This window comes from Pleurodeles waltl, chromosome 1_1 (assembly GCF_031143425.1).
Source record: "Pleurodeles waltl isolate 20211129_DDA chromosome 1_1, aPleWal1.hap1.20221129, whole genome shotgun sequence".
Lineage (NCBI taxonomy): Eukaryota > Metazoa > Chordata > Amphibia > Caudata > Salamandridae > Pleurodeles > Pleurodeles waltl.
Window position 1 is genome coordinate 731789062 of NC_090436.1, and position 17700 is coordinate 731806761.

Sequence of the window (17700 nt, forward strand, 5' to 3'; positions counted from 1 at the left end):
TTAAGGTTTTGCATATATTTTGTTTTATCTGAAACAACTATAACTTGTTACTGTTATTGAGTCACATTACAGGAGTAGACCAGAATGTTAATAAACATAAACCACACATTGAATTATTCATATTTGAAGTATGGACTCACTTGAGGGGTATTACAAGGATTAACAAGCTTTAACCAGTATTTTTAATGATCACATTTATAAACAAAACTAGAGGTGACACAAGCAAGTGAAAGTTTGATAATACAATTTAAGTAGCCTTCAACATGTATCTTAGAGATTTTATTTTTTAATCCGCAGTATTTATATTTTTCCTTAAGGAGTATACCTTCCAGGCACTAACACTATGCAGTAATAATAGAGGCCACGAAAAATATCAATGTAGCTTCTTATGGATAGAATATAAGAAAATGATCAGTAAGTGAGACAGAGGATACAAATAAGGAGCCGTTTGGGCCATTTCTCTGACAGGCAAGTGTTGGTCCCGCCAAGTTATGACAGAAAGGGCTGAAACCTGCTAAAATATTTTATCTTTACTTTGCCACATTACGAAATTAATGTGTCACTTCAATACTGCTCAGTTTGGTCTTTTCACCATGTTTTATCCTCAACATTCACAGGTAAAGAAATTGTTTTTAGGGACTAGACGTTAAATGCCAGTTTGTTTTTAGGTTTAAAAAGTTAAAGGTGGCCCATTGCTTGAATTTTCACCACTTTGGATTTCATAATTCTAGTTCCCACATTTCTCACTATTGTTTTATCCTTCGAGGTATCTGAGACTCCAGAATTGATTTCACCGTCATATGGCCTGTGTACCGAAGAGGCCAGTCCTAATAGAAGCCCCTCCACAAGGAAGTAAAGGACACAGTGCATGTCTCTAATCAGTGGTCACAATTGTTTGGCAGTGCAAATGAATACTAGAGCTAACCAACAGCTCCATGAACAATGGGAAACTGGAGAATAAAGCTTACTACACTACCCCTCTACCATCACTTCACATCAGTTCCATTGCATTTTCCCCTTTTTGATCAGTGTGTTTCCAACTATACAATTTGCATGGAGATATGATCTGTTCTCAGGATGCAGAATTCCAGATGCTTGGTGCATCTCTCCTTAGGGAGGGTCAGTTGATTTTTGAGTGTTTTCTGGTGAGGTTGCCACAGTGTTCTTTTTCTGATGTACACTTCTCATTGCAGATTCCTCATCTTAGAACACTCCACAGAAGCAAGGTTGGAACTGGAAATTTTTTAATACTATTGCCACACCACCCCAAAAATGACAGCGTGGATCTGCATATAAACACCATCTCTGCACGCTGTTGCCAGTTCCTTTCTTTTTCTGCTTTCCAACACAGCCCCAGAGCTCTACTCCCATTTTTGTCCGTTTTCTGAAGACTTCTAACAATCTTTCAAAGCATAGTGTGCTAGGAAACCATGTTAGCACTGAAAATTACAGGTTTCAAGTCATGCTGTTTCTGCAGTAAGCAGATGTTGGTTACCGCCCCACACAAGGTGTGTCTTTAGTGCCCTGTTTCAGAATAAGACTCTTAACTCACTCTCATTCACCCAAAGGCAATCCGAGACTGAGAGGCAAAGTTATATGTTGAAGAGCACAAGAAATAGTCATGGCCTTCTCAAAAGCCCCACTCACCCTCCAAGTTCCGGACTCCATATTGGTCCTGATGCCACTTTTGTGACTGTTCAACTTCATGTTCAAAGTCCTCTGGTAAGTCCAAGAGCAAGCATAAAATGGAGGAGACAAAAGGTGTCACAATGTCAATCACACTCCTTTGAGGTCTCTGGCAACAGAACTGATTCCTCAGTTGGTCTTGACACACCTTGGATTTCCCAGGCCATTGTTGACCCCAAAGCAGATAAAGGGCTTCAAAAAGACCATGCTGCAATGAGTTTGCATCTCACATGGGCTTCCATGTTCCTCCAATCGGTTTGCCCTTAGTGATGCATGACCACTCAGGAAAAAAGGTGTGGGTTGTTCCTCTTGCTGTTTCCTTGTTCGAGGAAGATCAAGGGGGCTAAGGCCAAGTCTGAGCATTCAGATCCTGTCTGCTGTGGACCGAGGTGATTAGATGGAATCCTGGACCTGCAAGATGTGGTTTTTGTATTGTCCACCTGATTCCTTTGCCTGTTGATTCTGTTCATTAGGGCGATCCTGCTTACAGTAAAGTTAGATTAGATTACATTATGTTTGTAAAGTGAGACAAGTGCCCATAGGCATCTTGGCGCTGCCACCTAATTGGTGGGTAAGAAAACCGACTCAGTTCAGAGTTACAACAGGGAGAGTAAATAGCCAGGTTTTAAGATGTTTCCTAAAGATCCATATGTTGGGCTGGTTTCTCAGATGCCAGGGCATTTGATTCCAGAGCCACCAAGTGGTATAAGTGAAACCTCTGCCACACCGGGAAGCTTTAAACATTTTTTTATCATCATCTTCTTAGCTCTGGCTGAGCAAAGGTTTTATGTGGAGTATACCATGTAATTTTGTTTTTAAGAGGACCCAGACCAGAGCAGAAGAGAGCTTTGTGTGCACTGCAGAGAGCTTTAAAAGCTACTCTTGTTCATAGGGAGCCAGTGTAAAACTCCTCTCGCCTACAAAACTGATTCAAACTTCCTTATGTTCATAAGGAGCCAGACTGTGGCATTTTGGAGTCTTTGATTTTTTTTTTTAAATGCCTATTTGTGCCCCAGCATATAAGGCATTGCATTAGTCTGGCTTTGCGAGAACCAGGGATATTCTGACTGTTTTCTGTAAATCAACGGGTAGGTCAGGGGCATTTTTTTTCACTGTTCTTAGAGTGAAAAAACAGGATGACGTTAATTGATTTGTCTGTTCAGTTAAAGAGAGGAAGGGATAAACAATGGCACCCAGATTCCTCACTTTTGATACTGGAGTAGGAGGTGCACCAAGGCGTATTCCAAAAAGACGTATCCCACCCAAAAAGGAGCACCCTGGAGCACTCTCACAGTTCAGTTTTAAACAGTGGGAACTCATCCCTCAAGAAAAGAGCATAACAGGTTGAGGGCAGGGCCCGGAATGCCAATCTCGACCGACCGATGCTTCAGGACTGAGTGACCCACTGTGTTGAAGGCTGTGGATAAGTCTAATAGTACCACTACAGCCTTTTCGCCCTTGTCCAGAATATCCCTGGCCTCCTCAGTAACTGCTACCAAGGCAAGTTCCATACTGTGGGTTTTCCAAAAGCTAAACTGGGGAACATCCAGAATTTCATTATGGTCTGGGTATTCTAATAGGGAAATATTAAGATGTCTAGGATTTTTCCTGCTGGCAGAAGCTGGCAGATTGTCCAGTAATTTTTATCTTCAAGGGGTTTTAAAGTTGCCTTTTCAAGTAGGGGAAGAATGGAGGCTTTTTTCCAATAATATGGAAAAAAAATATTTCTAAAAATATTGTTACACGGCGAAACAAAGGGAGGGGCAATAACACTGGCTATATTTTGGAGCACCTTTGGGGAGCACAGATAGGTTGGAGATCTGGATTTAGTTAGACGCATACGCTCCACCACACATTCTATTGTGAGGGGTCGAAAGTCACTGAAAAATAGGGTAGCTGGGGTCTGATGGAACATGCAGTGCTGAAGGGAAATTAGCACAGCTGTTAACATTACACTTGCTGTACACTGCCTCGACTTTATTCCTAAAACATTCTGCTAAACCTTCACAACACTGTTGAGTGGAGGGTAGGGTTTGGGCAGCTGGAGGAGTGGAAAGTGTCCGAACTGTTTGAAACAAATATCTGGGCAAATTTGTAGTGGAATGGATCTTATCTGTGAAATGGCTTGTTTTTCTTCGATATTATCAACTTTTTATATTCCTGAATCATCAGTTTGTAAATATGTTTTTACTCTGGTGCATAACTATTCCTCCAGGACCTTTCCTGACGTTGACATCTCCTTTTCGTATCCCTGAGCCTGGAAGAGAACCAGGGGGTTGAGTGGGGAGGAGGGATCTATGATCATTAATCATTTTTTAATGGGGCCAGCTTATTCACTGCTTCGTTTATTCAGTTGAAGTAACTAGAAGTTACTGAATTTATATCCCCAGACAAGGACTGTTGAGAGGCCTTTAGAATTCCAGACAACTCAGTGCTATTTAATTTGTTTCAGAACCAGACCCATTTCGCCTGAGTAATTATGGGTGTGCAGGATTTACTTAGCATGGCTTGAAAACTGAAACACATGCCATGTGATCAGACCATGTGACCTGAACAATATCTTTCAGCTGGAGCCCTTGATAATTAGAGAAAATACTATCAAGTGTATGGCCAGCTAGATGGGTCGGTGCATTCACCAGTTGATTGAGGCCCAAGACCCTAAGATTATCCTTAACTGCTAGCTTGTCTTTAATATCTGAAGTTCAGGGCTTTCCCTCCAATGCAACAAGTCAAGGACATTTGAGCTATGATTCTGATGTTTCAGACTCAGTCATGGATCATAGTGAGAGCAGCTCTGAGGCTTCTTGGTCAGTTAGACTTGGACATCCTCCTCATCAACTTTGCTAAATGGCACTTGCATGCTCCACAATGGAACTTGAAGTTCCAATTGACCCAGCATCAGTGCAATCTGTCCAATGCCATCTATGTCTTGGAGGAGACGTCTCAAGATTTGCAATAATGGCTGCTCAAACATGATTGGTCCAGCAGCAGGCCAATCTAACTTTCCCACCTAGGGCTCTTCTGATGAGGGGCAAATTCCTGCTGATTGAGGAGGTCGTCTAGCAGAGGTGGACTTCAGGGGAGTCTGGTCTCCAGCAGAGGTCTAGCACCACATCAGTATACCAGAGTTGTAGGCCATTCATCTGTTTCTGAAGAACGTTTAGTGTCCATCAAGATAAGGCTAGTGGAATGTCTCACAGACAACTCCACTGACAAGTGATACTGCAACAAATAGTGTGGGGTAGTATTCTGGGACCTGTGTCAGGAGAGACTCTTCAACTGAAGGTGGATGAAGTTCCTGTGCATTTTATTGACCATGTACTACCTACTAGGGACCCAAAATGCCTGAGCTGATGAACTAAACAGTTGATGTGTGGCAGATCACAAGTGGAGTCTACATCCGGAAGTGGCACTGAGCCTATTCCAACAGTGGGGAGACACCTGGCTAGATGTTTTTGCCATAGGTCAAATTTGCAGTTTCAAAAGTTTTGTGTGTTGAAGTTTTCACAAGAACACTCTTTAGGAGAGGCATTCCTGCTGGATTGGACCATGGGACTCCTCTGTGCCTTGCACCCCTGCCTTTCCTGCCCGTGTTCTGAAAAAGATCTGGAATGACAGGACCTAAGTCATCCTAGTGGCTCCCGATTGGTCCAGGGGAGTGTAACTTCTGGACATGACCATCTGCCTCCTATCAGACCGTGACTTCACCAGGACCTCCTGTCTCAGGAATCAGGCAGAGGCCTTCACCCGAATCTATGCAATCTACACCTACATGTGCAGAGATTCACTAGTAGCAGTTGAGTGGAATTAATCACGGCCCAAAGTTGTGGATGCGATCATTGCCACCAGGTATCCTTTCATAAAATCCATTTATGCTGTAGACAGGGCCAAATTTGTGGCATGATGTGGTGTTCACAGTGCTAACCCATTATAAGCAAAACTGTTGATGTCCTCTTGTACGTTTTGTCTTTGACCCAGCAAGGTCTTGCATTGGGCACTATGAAAGGTTATTTGCCTGTGCTTTCGACCTTTCTACTTTTGCTAGACCAACCATCATTGTTTAAATCACCTGTTGTGATGAGGTTTGTTAAGGGTTTGACACACATGTTGCCTCCCAAACTATTTCTAATTTCACAAAGCACCTTAACTTGGTCTTGACCTTTCTCATGTGTATGCCTTTCAAGCCAATGCATAGCTGCTTGCAGCGTCCCCTTACATTAAAGACTTGAGCGGCCTTCATACTGAATGTTGTGACTCTCTTCCAAGTTGGGCAATCCATCATGATTCTAATGATTTTTGCTCCCCCCTCATTCTTTGACAGGTCAAACCAAGATCCATTGAGTGGATAATCAGCTTTTTGTGAGGTGCAAAGAAAGGGAGGTGCAGAAGAGTGTGTTTCTGAGATCTGGTATGTACTAGCCAAGAAGCAGCCCCTGGAAGGTCTGAGAGCCCATGCCAACATGGCTAACGCTGCTCCCACTGCGCTGATGCATGGAGTGCATGTCCATGACATCTGCTGGCTGCGAAGTGGGTGTCAATTCATATGATCACAAAGCATTACTGTGTTGACAGCTGGGTTCGGTGCCCGCTCTGTCCTGCAAGAACTTTTGGCCTGAGCCCATTCCATAGACCCTCCATCTGGGTGAGTATTGATTTGGTATCTATTCTAAGGTGAGGATTCTGCAGTTAGAAGTGTCCATCCAAGGAACTAATTACTTAACTTCAGTAGCGCTCTTTCCAGTGGATACTGCATCAAACCTCAGATTCCCCACCATCCTCCCACCTCCCAGTTCTGTGCATGGTCTCTTTTTATCATCTCTAACGGTTCTAAGTTAGTTTTCAGCACACTATTACTTATAGTTGTCCGTGCTCCAGTTCTGAGGGCGCAGAAAGGATAAATGAGAAGAAAATGTCTTCAGCACACAGCAGTGGTGCTTATATGCAGCTTCACTCTGGCACTTCTGGGGCTTTGTGTAGTTAGCATGGCATCGCAGAACGCCATCTAGAGGTTTGTCGAAGACATGCTATGAAAACATTTCTAGATTCAATCTAGCTCCTGGAGAGTATTTTAAGGTAAGGTAAGGTGTCTGTGGTTAGATAGCATATCCAACAGAAAGATTGTTACTGAACATAACTAATTTGTTTGTCTTTCCTTCAAGCATAGTATGTCCTCCTCCTCTCTAATACTTGTTCATGAACTCCTCTTTTTTTTCTCTTTGAGTTTCCAGCTGACAATCCTCTGTGTTCTCCTTCCTCTTTCTCCATATTCCCAAATCCTCCACATGCCCCATTTGTTTTCAGTCAGTTTCTATTTCAGGGGCCAATTCCTGGTATTGAGGGGGAAGGGACTTTGATGTTGTATCCACTTGACGTGGGCTTCCCTCACCTTCAGGGCCTTCCATCCTGTCTGTAACAAGAGAATGCTGACAGGAAGGGAATGCAGGCATCGAGTCAGTTCAGGGTTTTTGCAAAAAGCAAGTAAGAAACTCCATACAACCGCTAGCAAGTCCAGCTTTGCAAAGAATAGCATAATTTCTCTCACAAACCTATCAAAGCTTTGTGTATCCATTTTAAATTCGGAATGCATACCGCTGATTCACTCAGAGCCCTGCTCCTGATACCCAGACTCACTAAGAATTTTGTTCTTAAAGCCCAAACTCACCCAACGCTGTGACACTGTTAACAATGTTTCTCCATTTATATTACTCATAAGCTCATGATAATGCCTAAAAATGTTCTTGATAATGCTCAGGATTTACAAATTAAGCTCTTTATAGTACAAAAAACATGTTCCTGATAATATCCGAAATACTGATAGTGCTCTTCTAAAAATAACCCCTAGATTCTTTCACCATAATTATGCTCTTGATAAAGCATTACGTCACTTGGTCAGGCCTCTAAATGTAATAATATCCAAATTATGACCTCAGATTTCTGAAATAAATTCTTGGACTTTTTGGAGCATTCCCGGAAAACTGCAGGAGTCACGACATTCTATGACCAAATACAATCATAAATGCACGAGTGCACCAAAACAAATGTGACAGTTCCTACTAGAAGGTCATTGAAACTTGCTAACCTTTTTTACTATTCTGAAAAATAATTTTCCTAGTGGCGGAGCTTCTTCCTCTACATCCCCAACTCTTTTGGGGATGTACCATTCAATTTCTGCCCTTGGAATGGTTTTACTCCTACATTGTCCTGAGTAACTCTCTAACCACTACCATCATGATAAGTTAACACAAACATTTTCTGAAATGACCCTTCACTCCCCAAAACGCAGAAAAGCAGATTTACTCTCAGTGAGTATTATTCCGTACTGATGTCATGTTAAGTGTTAGTGAAAAGATGTGCACGTGCACAGTCGCGTGTTCTGAATACAAAATGAGAAAGTGCATTCATAAATCAAGACAGGGACAAATTTAAGCTTAATTTACATCCACAAAAAGCTTTGTGAATCCTGCACAAAATATTATTAATGCATCAGCACTGCTATGACACCACAATATACACCGATTTACGAAGTTGCAATGGTTTAGATTTCTACTGTTAAAGAAATATGCAAGAAAGAGCAGCAAAAATCTGCGTTTTTCCATCCTAGTTTGACACGTACTAAGTGCAACTGTGTATCTTGTGAATTTTGTTCAGTACTCAAATCTTCAGAATTAAAAGCTAACCTACTTCATTTGCATTTCCAGTAAGGATCAGTTTTCAAAATATTGTAAACTTAGGTGAGAAAAAGACAAAAACTTAGGTGAGAAAAAAACAACTGTTATTTTTCTCCTTTTTAATCTCTCCTGTGTCCCAGCCGGAGAGTCAGAAGACTCAAATTAAAAAATGCTCACGTTTTCATGTCAGAAAAGCAGAAAGATAGATCTGCATAATAAACAAAATTTCAATGTCTTCTTCTATTTCTCTTATCATCTGGGGATGCTGCAGCTCACACAACACCCCTATTTCCAGCTCCACTCGCCGTTATGTAAGCAAAGTGGTTTTCTTTATTTTTTTTTCTGACAGTTACAAGGATATTTCATAAGTAATCTTGAACAGTATCCCCTCCTCTGACTTGTCTCTAAGCTAGAAATCCTCACAGCTCCTGCTACACTAACCAGGGTTATCTATTAGATTACTTTTAACTAACCGTTATCTAACCATGTGCATGCTGCTTGCTATACCAGTTAAAGTTTGCTTATAGAGGAAAAAATGTTCACAAAACAGAACATTATTTCCTTTTCACTTACACCAATCTAATTCACAAACTAAAAGTATGTATGTAAGTTGATGAGCCCACCCAGTTAATGTTCCATTAAATTAAAATGTCTGATGTGAAAGACCTATTGTGGACACACCAAGCACTTACCATTGCTTACCATGTGTTGACTCTATCGCCACTCTTGTATCTCTCTCCATCACATGATTTTCTTCCTCCATTGCTTTCCATGTTGCTTTCCCCTTTGTGTACTGCTCTCTCTTGCATGCTTCTTCCTGCTCCCTCACTCTATATTGGGTTCTCCCTCATGTGCTTCTCCCCTCACCCACTGTTGCTCGTTCCCTCGTGTTTCTCCTCCTCTTTTTGTTTCATCCCCGAACTCGGTTCTCGCTTCTCCCTTCCCCACAGTCATTTAAAAAAAGTTGTTTTTTTTTTGGAGCCATAAAGAAAGATAGCTCGCACGTGTGCTTGTATGATTACTCACGTGCCACGCCTACAAAATGACACAGCAACTACTGGCTTTTTGCCAGTGCGGTACAGGGGTGCCTCATTCAGTTCCAGCCAGTCTCAATGTCAGGGACCAATCCCTGGTCTTGAGAGGCAGATACATTGATATTGTATCCAATTGATGTTGGCCTTCCTCACCAGCAGCGCCTTCCATCCTGTCTGTACCCAGAGAATCTTGAGAGGAAGAGCATGCAGAGATCGAGTCAGTTCATGGATGTGGCACAAAGCAAGTGAGCAACTTAACAATGACTCAGGCAAGTCCGGCTATCTTAGGAATAGCATCATTCTTCTCACAGACCTATCAAAGCTTTGTGTAGTTCATGGGCAATAGGTCCCAAAGAGGAGCCCCGTTGGCTTTGCCAGTTCTTGTTTATTCAGGAGCATTGGCTACCAAAATACAGGCAGCCTAAAGCTCCATCGTTAGTCGCAATACTAAGAGCAGTCGTCTACTTTAGCAGTATTCAGTGACCACTGGCCTAGTGCTTAGTACAGATTTACAAACAATTTACACATAGTTTTTTGCCTGAAAGGATTGCCAGATTGTAGCATTTATTGTGTATGGAACACAGAGCGTTTCATATTCTCTGTCATTTCAAAATGTTTCATAGCTAAACAGATGGAATATTCCTTTAAAATAAAAAAAATTCTAGTATTTCTGCGTTGCCTGTCTTTACCACCGAGGTGTTTGCTCCACTGTGCTTACAATACCATTTCGAGTGAATATCTTTTTGAGATGATGTTGCACCTAAGGTTGGTTAAATCTGTGTCAGCCTGACACTACAATGTCCATGTCTTCGGTTTCCTTTGGCTGCCTGCTGGGACTAGACTTAACTTTTAAATTTCAGCATTTACCTTAGCTGGCAGTTATTTTATTTTTTCAAGTGCTGACCAAAGAAATTTTAATCTACCTCTGAAATGAATATATAGAGTACCAATAATTCTTTAAGTCGTATGTTCCCATGTATTTTTCTTTTTTTAATTGTTTTCTCATCAGTGTGCATTTATAGTGAATTCAAGTGTATTCTTTATTTGCACGATTATTAAAAATCATTACAAGCGTCTAAAAAAGACATTGAAAAGTAACTTTACGTTGTTTACAGACACATTTTCGCAAAGGAGAGACAAAATAACAACAAAGCCAATTATATGTCTCTTAAGAACTACACGAAAAAACTGACATCGATAGACAAGACAGAACTTTCTACCACTACCTCGAGATTCTTTTTATACATATTGTTCAAATGTGTAGTGATACAAACTGATCATGATCCGATAAAAACAGAAATGTTAAAACATATGTCTGGACCGATGCCTCACTGAATGGGTGAGAGGATCCGCAAAGCGCATGAAGTGATTAGAGTGCTTTCGATGTTACTGCAGCTTCGGTCGGTGTGACAATACAAATTACGGTATTTTCCTACTACTCTTGCCTTTTAAATATAAATAACCTCTCAATTCAATTAAAGCAGACATGTTAATGATATTGGTTCCTTGAGCTAAGTGCTGCCTATCCAGACATGGGCCTCACGATCGCGAAGCCCCAAAAATGCATAAATGAATTAAGTGCTGTCTTGACCAATTAATTTACGGCAGCATTCTCGAGCCTCGCTAATGGGGTGTGGGGCCCCCAATTGGTGAAGGACTGTGTGACTGTTAGGTCTCGGAGTGAATATGCAGGGAATAAAGTGGCAGAAGTATCAAGCAGTTTTGCCTATTCTGTGTCTATGGGAAAATGTGTTAATACATATGGCCCAAAGTGCTGTACATGCTGTTGAGCTAATGACCAAGGACGTAATTTGTAACATGCTCAATTGGCACCCCAGAAAATGCACAAATAAAAATAAATAAATAAATACATAAAGGCCCTATCCAGATGACTACATTGCGAATCGCGGGCATATTTCACAAACCTCAGTAAAAATGGGTTGAACCCCCCCCCCAATGTGCATGCAGTAAAGAGGTCACTATTTTGGCTGCCGTTTTGTCGATCACAGACACAAGCCTCCTTAGAGAAGGTGAGTGCCTGGTGAACTTATTAGTCATGAGGAGTTATAATATTAAATGCCTCCTCAAACACCTGCATGAATTTTACAAATCTCCCCACCTGGATGGGATGTTTAGCAGAGAGTTAGGCGATTATGGCGGATCTGATGGTTCCCCGATTATCCATGATCACGCCCAAATACATGTGTTCCACAATGGTGCTGACAGCAAGACAGTTTAAGTACCATCTGCCTGATTTTTTTTTTCTTTCTGCCAATGATCATTATCATTATTTTATCAAGGTTGGTGGTAAGGCCATTTTGGTTCATATGAAGGGTGTCCAAAAGCCACTGTAGGCAGCATGTTGGTTTATCTCCCAATTTGGGGGAACCTGTGCATTCACTTCACCAAGGACTGTAGAAAGATCTGCCAATAATACATTAAATAGTAGAGGAACGAGGACACATCCCTGTTTGAGCCGTTGATGTCTGTATTTTTCAAGACAGGGATGTATCATCTCCTGGTTTTACTTGGAGCCAGGTGTTTGAATACAGGTAAATGATGCTCTTCTGTAGAAGAGGTTTTATGTTTCTTGCTTGAGCTTCTGCCATATTCTATTGCATGTAACTAAATCTAAAGCCCCTTTAAAGGCCACAAAACATGCATATAACAAGGATTTGTTCCTGATTGTTTTATCCACCAGGGATGTCAGTGCAAGAAGGCTTGAAGTGGTTCCCAGCCTGTTTCTAAGCCCTGTTTGTAGAGGGGGGTGAGGCTGATTTCATCCACCTATGACTCCAAGGGTCAGATGTACTAAAATGCAATTTTGCATTTCTTAAATAGCAACTTCATAGAAATCGCTATTTAAGAAATGCAAAATGCAATGTACAGAGATACTGATTTCCTAATAGCGATTCCTACAAAGTAGGAATCGCTATTAGTGAATTGCTATTCCGAAATCCCATTACATTTGAGTCAGTGGGCTGATTTTACATTTCCTAAATAGAGATTTCTTATTAGGAAATCACTATTTAGGAAATGCAAAACAAAGGGTGGCAATGGGCAAAAGGTCCCCCTTGGTGCACCACAAACATAGGAATGCACCCGTAGAGCACACATATGCCTAAGTGGTTTGTGTGTGCTTTATTGCAATTTAAAAAAGCACTTTGGGTTGCTTTTTTAAAATTTCACCAGGTTACCATCAACTTCAAGGCAATGGTAATTGCATCTCCTAAATGCCCAAGTTGCCTTTAGGAAATGCATGGTACATCAGAATAGGAATCGCAAATAGGAAATCCCTGTAGAAATCGCAATTTGTGATTTCTTAAAGGGCTTTGTACATACGAAAAACCCAGTTTGCATTTCTTAACATCCCAAAATAGCGATTCGGACCATTTAGAAATGCAAACAGGCTTCGTACATCTGGCCCCAAGTATCCTAGTAGGAGACCTACATAGTACTTGGCCTCATTGTCTAATAGGGAGATTTGTCCATAATTTGCCACATCAAAGGGATTCCCTTCTTTAAATATGGGGTGAATTATCACCATTTTCCATGACTCGGTAAGGGGTGAATTATCACCCCTCTCCATGACTCTTGAATTTGTTCTTTGGAAATACAGTGATTAAATAAAGGTGTTAATAAGGATGGCCAGTATTCTGGGTTGTCCTTGAAAGGTTGTTGTGGTAGGCCATTTGATACTGGGGCACCTTCGTGTTTGCCCCTGGTCATTACATCATTGATCTGCTTGTGGGAGTAGGCTACTGGTTCAGTGGATAGAGGGGTACAGAAAACTGTTCTCCACTGGTGATTTAGGTGTGCTGTTTCTGCGCCACATTCTGCCCTAGGATTTTCTTCTACTGTGAGCTCTATGCTTTGCATGGTTGGATGTACCATTTCTGTGCAAGTTTCAGTCTTGATAATTCCTCTTGCTGGAAGTCTTTTGTAAACCATTGCATTGAGTACCTTGGGCCTTGGTGATGCATTCTTCGAATTGTGTGCTGCTGTGTTTGCTGAGTTTGCCACCGGATGACCTTGTTGGCTATTGTTCACAATCTTTCGGAACTTTTTCACATTTCTGGATTTACTAGCAAGAAGGAGCGTCATCCGAAGTTATAATGAGCAGCGCATCTAATTGCCCATAATTCCTTTTTGTAAAGTATCCTGATGGCTGTGATTTTTGCTGCTCAGTCCATCTCAGTTGGGTTGCGTAGTTCATTTTTAAGGGCCCTTGCATGTGGTCATAGCCTATGCTAAAATGTATTGTTTTGTGTGTGAACCTGCTGTCACTGTGGCTGGGTGGTGGACTTCTCAATTCGATGTTTGGCTACCAATTCCCAGGCTGAACTCAGGCTCACGCCACTTGATACTAGATTTTCTATGGACTTTCAACAGTGCGCCTCAAAATCCTTTGCTGAGACACTTTCCATTTTAGTCTCTTTGTGCTGGTGGTTGGTGATACAGAGCCTGAGTCAAGTCTTTTGGACAGGAGCGGGCATTTATTACTTAAATGAGGACCTGTTGGTTATGGTCACTATCTGGGCGAACAATGATCCTAAAGTGCACTAGCTACCCAAAAAAGGGAGAGGCTCATAAAGATGTAGTCTGTAGTAGAACATGACCTCAAGGCAGTATAATTTGATGCCGGAGGCTGATCCTCTCTCGTTGTACCATTCAGTAGCCACTTTGCAAGCATCCACTCAGAATCTTTTCCTTGAAACCATCACTTCTCTTAGTGGATGGAATCCCTAGATAGGGGATGTGCCAAAGATCATGCTGTAGCAATATGCTGTAGCAATATGCTGTAGCAATATGATCTTGTCTTGTTGGCTATTAATAGTAGATTTGAGTTAAAATCCCCAGAGAGAATCATGTGGGCCCCACTGTGCTTTTGGCTTAAGTCTGTTTTAACTGTAGGTTGGTTATAATCTCCTGTTTTGAGTGAGGGTGTGGGTGAATGTAAATATTTATTGATATAAGGAGTGCCTTAAGGTCTCATGCCCAGTTGTGGACTAATACTGCCATGGACCAGGTCTTGTGAAGGGCGATTTCTTCAGTGCTGATGTCCAGGTCTGAGGCAATATAACTAGCTAGGCTGCCTTTTGATCTACATTTATCAACGTTTTGATTGCAGCTGAGTGAAACTGTAAGTACTCAATCAGGAGGATTGAGGTGATGATCCAAGTTTTCTGTAGCTTGATTACATCAAATTTTAGCCAGTACGTAACCACTTCTGCTTCATACGCTAATGTACTGATACCTTTTGCATTCTAGGAGTATATTTGTAACCAACATGTCAACAAGGGAGATGAGGCAAATGCAAGGTGGGAGGTCATTTCCCTGTTTGTTTAGTTAAGGTCAATGGCACACACAACCAGTGTGATTCTATGTTGCAAATGTGATGCTGCCTATGGTGCCTCCCTGGCATGCTTTCCAGCCTGATTGTTGATTCAATGGGCTGGCTGGCTGCTACCACTTGTTGCATTTCACCGAATGGGGATGGTTTCATTTGGACAGCCTCTGTTGTAATTGGCAGCCATAACAGGATTGCAGGACTGTACTGGATACGCTTCAATCCTGTATCTTGTCAGATTTAATCCCCAGTTCTAAAAGTAATCCCTTTCATGCCACATTTGAGTCACTTGTTCAGACGTGGACAGTGATATTAAAGATAGTTCCTTTGAGTGCTTGTCTCTTGGCGGTAGGAACGCTATTGATCGTACAGCCGTGCTGCCTAAAATGAGACAAGGGTGCATGTTTTCCCACTAGTTTTAAAATATTACCTATGTTTAGAATGTCTTTGGGCCTCTTGAAGTATATTCAGGATAGAAAAGGATCTTGTTGCTGGATTGATGTGATGGGCTTGCACATTAGATTCCCCTCCGGGGAGGAGGGATGCACTGCACTGCAAGGAGTTTGAAGACCACTGTCCAGGTTACAAGTCTAACAGCTTCATGGTGCTTTAGTGATTGTTTTCCGTTGAACTGAGGGAGAGCACCATTTTATTCAATTGGTCCACTGCAGATGTGAAGTTCATTAGTTTAAAGTAAGGGGTTTGTAGACGCTGTCTATTCATTTAATACAAGGGCATGTCAGTTTGTAATAAGTTTGTGTGTGCTGACACTCGAGTCTTCGAGGACTCGGGTGCTCGAGCACACGATGTTGCTGGGCAACCGGGGAACGCAAGGAGAAAACGGTCCTGGAACGTTGTGAACAGACGCGTTTCCTCTGGGGGTCTGCACTTGTATGCAAAGAACAATAAATACATTTAAACAGCGACGTTGTGAAGGTTATTACATACCTTCTTTTGACGACGAGGAGACCCTCGTAGATGAACCCATTCCAGACACTGCAGGCAGTCAGTTGAGGCTCGAGTTGGGGTTAATTAAGCAACGACGTGTGAAGCAGACTCGCAGCTACTGGTTCACGCCGCCACAAGTGTGAGCTAACTTGTAATTACAAATGGGCATATACAGCAGCCATTTTGGATGAGTATTTTAAAGACTGTGTTGTATTTTAAAGTTTTACTAAGTTACAAAGGACAAGGAAGTTTGTAAATATCATTCGAAGTTACTTCCTGTAGTAAACATACAAAAAATAGTTTTGTTTATTGCGTAGTCTTGGATTTGCCAGTTTATGCGCTATGCAGGCTGTTAATCCTCCACCCCCATTTTTGGAAAGCCCAGGTGAACCACAAATTGCCTGGAGGCATTGGTTTGATGCTTTTGAAACTTATTTGGGGGCAATAGGAGCGGCGGGATTTAGACCTGAGCGTAAAAAGTGCATACTGTTACATTCTATTGGGTTTGAAGGTCGAGCTATCTTCAAACATTTACCGGATATACCAAATCACGAAGAGGAGTTGGATGATTACGAATCTGCAGTGAAGAAAATGAGTAACAGGCTTGATTCTCCGCCAAGTTTAGTAGTGTCTAGACACAAGTTTTTCAAGAGGGTTCAGCAAAATGGTGAAGATGTGGATACGTACATTTCTGCGCTAAGGTTGTTGGCAGCTGACTGCCAGTGTGGTGTACTGAGTGATCAATTGATCAGGGATCAGTTCATTTGTCAAGGCTTGGACAGATCAATTAAGCAGAAATTGTTATCTTTGGACAATCCAACACTAACTGAATCTATCAAAATTGCCAAGAGCATCAAATAATCAATAAAATCGACTAAGGAAATAGAGAAATCTTTGGGTAGTCGGGAAAAAATTGGTGTGGTCCGAACTAAAATGGACAAAGGAAGATTGGACAAAACAATGAACTTTCAACCTTCTAACCAAGGATACAAGAATAGTAGAGACAACAATTCAAGTGTATTTGTTAGACAAAAAAAACATTTGTTTTAGGTGTGGATATGCCCTACATGTGAAAGGGACCAGAGCGTGTCCGGCTTTAAATGTTCAATGCAGGAACTGTGGAAAAACTGGCCATTTTGCGAAAGTGTGTCAGAGTGAACGTTCAAGAAATAACGCAGTAACATCAATGGTTGAGAATGAGGAAGGGTTGGTTGAAAATTTGATTGGAGAAGTTCAAGATATGGTGTTAGTGGTTGATGACAAGATGATGAAGAGTGATGATGCTGGGAGCTGCATTGATCCGTATGTCCTCATTAGAGTAGGGGATAAACATTTACGGCTGTTAGTGGAATCGGGTGCGAGAATTACAATGATAACACAAGAGTTTAGTCAGCATTGGAAAGATCGTATCTTGCTACCTCCAGATAGAGCTCCTCTTTCTTATGAAGGGAGGAGAATAGATCTCCAAGGATATTTTGAGGATAATATGGAGTTCAAGGGGAGAAAGATACAAGCAAAAATTTACGTTGCAGTGAAAGGTTTAAATATCTTGGGTTGGTTCCATCAAGGTCTTTTTTGCATGGTTTTGCGACCTGGTACCAAAGATCAGGTAACAGTGATTAGGGATGTTAATGATGTTGAAGAGACGTTAAATGAATATCCCAAGGTTTTTTCAGGAGACTTAGGAAAGATAAAAGGATTCAAGCACAAAATCAGGGTTAAGAGCAATGTCATACCAGTCAAACATAAACTTAGGAGTGTACCTTTTAGCATCAGAGAGGAACTGGAAAAAGAGCTTCTTGGTTTGCGTGACAAAGGGATTATTGAGCCAGTTGAGTCCTCGCTATGGACTTCCCCTTTAGTGGTTACGAAGAAAAAAAACAGAGATTTGAGAGTGTGTGTGGACTTGAGAGCATTGAACAAAGAGATTTGGGTCGACACGCATCCATTACCAAAAATAAGTGAATTGTTGTCTACGGTTAAGGATGCAAAGATATTTACTAAACTTGATCTT

General features: G+C 41.6%; 1 protein-coding gene across 1 annotated transcript in view; it reads left to right on the plus strand.

Moving 5' to 3' along the window:
- AUH (AU RNA binding methylglutaconyl-CoA hydratase) overlaps window positions 1-17700 on the plus strand; it is a 711935-nt gene that overhangs the window by 167860 nt on the left and 526375 nt on the right. The gene's annotated exons all lie outside the window — the stretch shown is intronic.